Genomic DNA, 6,194 nt, shown 5'->3' with positions numbered 1-6,194 from the left:
GAGGGGCTGAGAGCCATGGGACTCTTCAGCCTGGAAAAGTGCAGGCTCAGGGGTGATCTGGTGGCCACCTATGTTTATCAAGGGTGCTTTACCAGGATCTGGGGCAACATCTGTTCACCAGAGTGCCCCAAAGGATGACCAGGTCAAATGGTCACAAACTCCTCCATGACCATTTCAGGCTGGACATAAGGAAGAACTTCTTTACTGTCTGAGCCCCCAGGGTTTGGAATAGACTGGTGCTGGAGGTGGTTCAAGCACCTACTTTGAACACCTTCAAGAAACATTTGGATGTTTATCTTGTTGGGATCCTATAATCGCTGCTGACTTCCTGCCCCTGGGGCAGGGGGATGGACTTAATGATCTTCCGAGGTCCCTTCCAGGCCTAATGTCTATGAATATATGAATTTTGGTAGTCACAGAAGATTAAAAGGTAAGTCTGCCTGTTGCATTTAGAAGTTTATTTCTCATAAATTGACCAGCATATGGAGCAGGTATATGCACATATGTGTGTGTGTGCTCATATGCGCTAAGGTGACCAGTACCTACACACCAGTGCCTACACACACACATGTGCGCAAGCTCACTCACTCAAAGCCACATCATTTAAACCCAGGTAGTATAGTGTATAGTAGCTGCTGTAGTGATTGTGAGAGCATGGGTGTCAGTGTATCTACCTATCTGAGGCCCTGGAGTCTGCTTTCGGTGGTCAGCTTGATTGACTCAATAGCTGTATTGTCATGGGTTACAGAAATAGTCAATAGGGTGGGTGCTCAGTTCCAGGAATCAGCTCCTTGGCTTGATTAGCCTAAAATGGCTTGTAGAGTAGAGTGTTGTAATGGTAAGTTCCTCTGGCTAGGCTATTGTCATTTAACAGCCAGAGGCTCTTGGTTTGTCATTCATATGCTCAATCACTCAGGGATCAGCCTAATATGGCAGATTTTATCACTTTACAATTACAATTTCAATGCAGTTTTTAACAATGGTTCAGGGTGTAACTTCATTCTACAGGGAGTAAATTCCTTAAGGGTTTAAAAGTATAAAATATAAAATACAAAATGCCATGGTAAAGATGAGACAGATGAAATATAAAAATGCACTGTGAGAAATATATAAAAATACAATGTGAGGTGGTGCAGATCAAAGGCTACTGGGGACAGTGAGTGAGTTACGTTAGTACCAGGATATATTTACAGTCTTTGAAGTGGATATTTTAGTTCTTTTGTTTTCCTTAGTGTCACTGAATTTAATTGGTATTTGGGCTGTGTGAAGCTTCAGGTGCTCATTCAATTTGGAGGAGATTCCACCATATTCGATGGCCATATCTCTGAATCCGAACTGAATAACAAGCGTGTGTACGCATGCGTGCATGTGCACTTGCATGCTAAGGTGATGAGTACCCCTCATAAGTCAAAGTTTGCATTTATAATTTTATTGGTAACTTCATATCCCCTACAATACATTAGTATTTATTATGATCCTGAGAGTTGGTCATTTGTAGCCAATAGTAGCAGGAAATTCACATTTTGCAAATTATGTAAGCTACAAATTGCATCCATCTCACCTTTGTTATTGCTATGGATCTGGTTTCCTTGGGGCAAACTGTGGCAAATTAACTTCTGACATATATCAAGATTAAAAAGTTCAGAATCAGATACAATTATATTTAACCTATATTTCTAATATATATGTGCCCGTCTCCACTCGATGATCCGATCCCATGCCGCCTTTGCCCAGTCCACTGGTCTTACTAGCCTAGGACTCTCATGTAGACCCCAGAGGGCTCCTCAGTGACCTTCTGGGTATCCCCCAAACTCTCCTGCCACAACTTTGGTTGGTTCTTCAGTGGACGGGGTACCCTTGGAGGATGCCTCCAGAGTTGTCATGTGTCTTGGTGGATGCCTACAGGGCTCCAACCTTCCCTGTACCCTGGCCATACGCCAACCTATGAGACGAGCCTAAGGATCTTTTGTGACTGGCTCCTTTTGATGTCTTCCTCAGTTCCCACGTGTTCTCCTCTGCAGACCGGCACCTTGGGCTCTAGCCAAAGCTGGAGGGTCTTGTGACACTCTGCCTTCGGTGCTATCCCTCTCAACACCTTGCGTGTTCCACGACAGATGCTGTTGGTTGTCGCCACGTTCTCACGTGGTCTTCCATCTCCAAATGGGGTCTCTAATCCCCCGAGCCTGGTATAGTGTGCTAGGCTACCCTGCTCTAGACAGGGAACAAGATAGATCTAACTACATGTCACAGAGCACTTAGGTGCCCTGCTCCTTGTAAAGAGGTGCAGGTTGCTAGGGCAACCGCTGGGAGTCAGCCGACTGGAAGGGGCAGGGCCTGGCTCCCATTTAAACCCAGGGCAGAGGCCAGGCTGGCAGTTCCGTGCTGGCAGCCAAAGGGGAAGAAGCTCTGCCGGACCAAGCAAAGAGGAAAGGTCAGACTGCAGGTACAGCCCGAGACTGGGGAAAGATGGAGCAACCCTGGTGTGGCAGGAAGAATGATCTTGTAGCTGATTGGCAGAGATTTATGTTATAGCCTAGGGGCTCGAGTTTTGTGTTTACTGTTTACAACCGGTAGTTTAGGTGAGGCTATTAAGGGTTGGAGGCGGCCTCATAGGGGATCCACGGTAGTGTGGGGACCCCGGCGCCAGAGAGGGCGCACCATTTGGGGTGCACTGACCCCAGCCCCAGGCAAGGGGGGCAGCGTAAGAGGCCCCAGGCAAAGGGGGCAGTGACTGATGAGCGCTTGTGGGGTGTGGTGAGAGACAAGGCTGCAGACAGCTAGAGCGCCGGTGGGGCGCGGTGAGAGACAAGGCTGCTGAGCGCCAGAGCGCCGGTGGAGCGCGGTGAGAGACAAGGCTGCTGAGCGCCAGAGCGCTGGTGGGGCGCAGTGAGAGACAAGGCTGCCGAGCACCAGAGCGCCGGTGGCGCGTGGTGAGAGACAAGGCTGTGGAGAGCCAGAGTGCCTGTGGGGCGCAGTGAGACACAAGGCTGCGGAGAGCCAGAGCACCTGTGGGACGAGGTGAGAGACAAGGGCTGCGGAGAGCCCGAGTACCAGAGGGTGCTGAGAGAGGCAAGGGCTGCAGCTAAGACCAAACAACGTCCAGTACATCTGCGAGGCTTGGGGCGTAGTACAGGGGTGGTTGGAGCCATGCATAGCCCATAAGGGCGGGGTGTATGGAACCCCCATTATAGAAACAAGACAAGGGATAGCAGGAGAACCATGGCCAAGAGGACAAAAGGCAGTTTCCCTTTAATATATATAAGACCAAGATGTGGCCGGCGAGATTCGAGGATGCTTTGGGGTGAACTTGGCATGGTAAGGGGGCGCTAGGGGGGATCACAGCCAACCCTAGGACCCCGCCCCGTGACACTAAGAAAGAAAAGCATGAACAGAATGCTCTCCACCAGAGAAGCCCCACGCCACGGGAACAACCCAATGTGAAAAGAAAAAAGGAATAACGACAAGAAATGTGAGAAGAAAAAAGCAAAGAGGAAAAGCAAAGAAAAGAGGGGCAGCCGTGGGGAGAGTCCCGTGCTCCCTTTGCCCCTAATGCCCCTAGGTTGACACGTCTCCTGGGTCGGTGCCCACACCTTCACCCTGTCTGGGGTCTCTCATCTCCTCCGGGATCCGCCTCTTCCCTAAAGTCGCGGCACCTGCCGCCTCTGGCCAGAGCTCCCTCACCAGCTGTTCTCACTGCCGGCTCACCTGATCCTCACCAGTCTTCCCCAGCCTGGGGATCCCCTGCAGCACGTGTGGCCATTGCGGCTGCTGGCTTAGCTGCTGACCTCTTTGATCTTCGCCGGTCTTCCCTGGCATGAAGATCTTCTGCAGCTGCCGCTGCTGGCCGCAGTGGCTGGATGTGCTCAGCTTGGCGGTTCCCCACCACTCTTCCAACACTCGGCGTCTCCCCTCCTACGCTCATGGGGCCGATTTTTATCTTTGCCAGGTGACGTCTCTTCGTGACGTCACCCAGCTCCTGCTGGAGATAGGTGTAGCTGATAAACTGCTTGGGCAGTTTTCCCTGGCACGCCTCTTCACTTCTCTGGAACCCTGCAACAGGTAGGGCTTTCCCTTCTCTTACTTTGAACTGGGGTCTGCCTCTGCATGAGGCTTCCCCCTTGGTCAACCCTGCGTCTCTGGGACAATATAGTATCTCAATGATAAATACAATATGAACATTTCTGAAAAGGACAGAGTAAGAATAATTTTTTATCCAGTTTCAAATAAAACTTCTAGTCCTATGATCTTTTGCTTGACAGAGTTGCGATTTCTGAGTCTAATTCTGACACTGAATCCCTCTAGGGCCTTGAGCAAGTTACTTAATTTTTCTTCCTTATTTTTTGTAGAAGGGGAATAATTACTTACCTCACAAACGTATTGGGGAGGATTTGTGGTTAAGTTACTGCTTACAAAGCATTCTGAAGAACAAATGGACAATACAAATGCCAAAATTATAGAATATGCAAGTATCACTTTCAAGTTGGTTCAGCATATGAATTACACCAAAAACAAACTCTAATGAAAGGGAAGGAAAGTGGAATACAAAAGGGCATGTGTAATTCAAAACAGGGCTAATGGTTTACATTCAGTAAACAACTTGCTTTCACTGGTTAACCAATTGGTACAGAAAGGATAAGCATGACCATATTCCATATTGTTAGCTTGAGTACCTTGCATACAGTATTTGGATTGAATGGAGCCTACTGTATTACTGTATTACCATTGCATTAATAGACAGTATTGAGTAAATCATTACCAGAGATCCAGGTTTTCCATTTCCCATGGAAAAATGTGGATTTTCACCTTTAAAAGGAAAAAACCCCACTGACTTTCTCCTTTAAAAGAGAACCCCCCCCAATGGGTTTCCCCTTGCAGGCTGACAGAGTTTCAGCAGTGAGGGAGGGAATGGAGCAGGGTTGGCAGCTGGGGCTGGGAACACTGCCCAGCTGGGGTGGTGTGCAGTTCCCAAGGCCCAGGCAGGAATGAGCGGCTGCAGGGCCTGGCTGGGAAGTGGGATAGAGCCACAGGTGACTTATCCCAGGAGGAGGGAGAGGGGCAGCTCCTCATCACTGTGCGCACTTGCAGGTAAGAGTGAGGCCCATAGGCAACAGAAGTGAAATGGGGGACACACAGCCCCCCAGATTTCTTCACCCACAGTGAGACATAGGGCTGCAGTTTAGCCAGACTGGCACTGGGCAGGAGTCACCTCCATGGCCCAACAGGTGGGACCCAATGCAGGAGGGTACAGTGGGGCAGGGAGGCTTGGTGCTGCTACTGCTGCTGCCACTAGGAGCTGTGCACTGCCATGGTCACCAAGGTAGGCACCTCCTGCCTGCCCAGTAGCAGCAGGGAGATGCAACACTGTGGCACCTTGGTTTGGCAGCCATGGTGGTGCAGCTGACCCAGGGCTCCTGGCAACTGTGTGTTGTGCCTCCCCCACACCCCCACAGCTGCCAGATGGGCAGGGGGCACTTTGTTTTGGCAACCATGGCAGTATGGTGCTCCCTCCTACACCTAGTCCCACCAGTGGCTCCTACACAGTGTTGGGCCAGCCAGTCTGCAGCCCTGTGCCCACTGTGAGCACATAAATCTGGGGGGCATGTGGTTTCCCATCTTTCCCTGACATGTTGTCTGTGCTCAAGCCCCCCCCTCTTTCCCCATACACCGAGCCACTTCCCCACATATTGGGGGCCTGAGGATGCCACAAAGCAGCAGAGGGGACAGCTGCAGCTGGACCCATATCCTGGTGAGTGAAAGGTCAGGGGGAACTCTAGTTTTCCATGATAAATGCCAAAATCAAACACCAAAATACATAGGTATTTAGAATGTAATTTACTATAATGACTGAAGCACCGTTAGGCTTCCAAATTGCTTTAAAATTGTAAATATATCAATAAAACATTGTGTTCAACTGATACCTAAATATATATTGGCAATTCATTTTAATCACAGAAAAAACAGTTATGGTGGCAGCTTTTTTTGTGTTTCATCCCTTTCCCTGGAGCAGCACCTGGGGCTGCTGCCTTGGTCATGTCCTCTGTTACTCAGTGCTCCCAGGAGAGACCAGAAAATAGGCAGAGAAATGACCAGCTCTGTAACTGTGACTATTATTATCAGAGACCTGGGAAGACACTCACTTCTTCAATGTAAAGGGTACAATATCTGCCTGATGCTCATAGAAATTATAATTAAAA

The 6,194-nt window shown here is 49.4% G+C and overlaps 1 protein-coding gene across 1 annotated transcript in view; it reads right to left on the bottom strand.

The window, feature by feature from the left end:
* ANK3 (ankyrin 3) overlaps positions 1 to 6,194 on the bottom strand; it is a 604,477-nt gene that overhangs the window by 538,210 nt on the left and 60,073 nt on the right. The window lies entirely within an intron of this gene.

This window comes from Gavialis gangeticus, unplaced genomic scaffold (assembly GCF_001723915.1).
Source record: "Gavialis gangeticus isolate Ggan-Ray unplaced genomic scaffold, GavGan_comp1, whole genome shotgun sequence".
Classification (NCBI taxonomy): domain Eukaryota; kingdom Metazoa; phylum Chordata; order Crocodylia; family Gavialidae; genus Gavialis; species Gavialis gangeticus.
The sequence above is the reverse complement of the archived record's forward strand: the minus strand, read 5'-3'. Positions and strand labels throughout refer to the sequence as shown.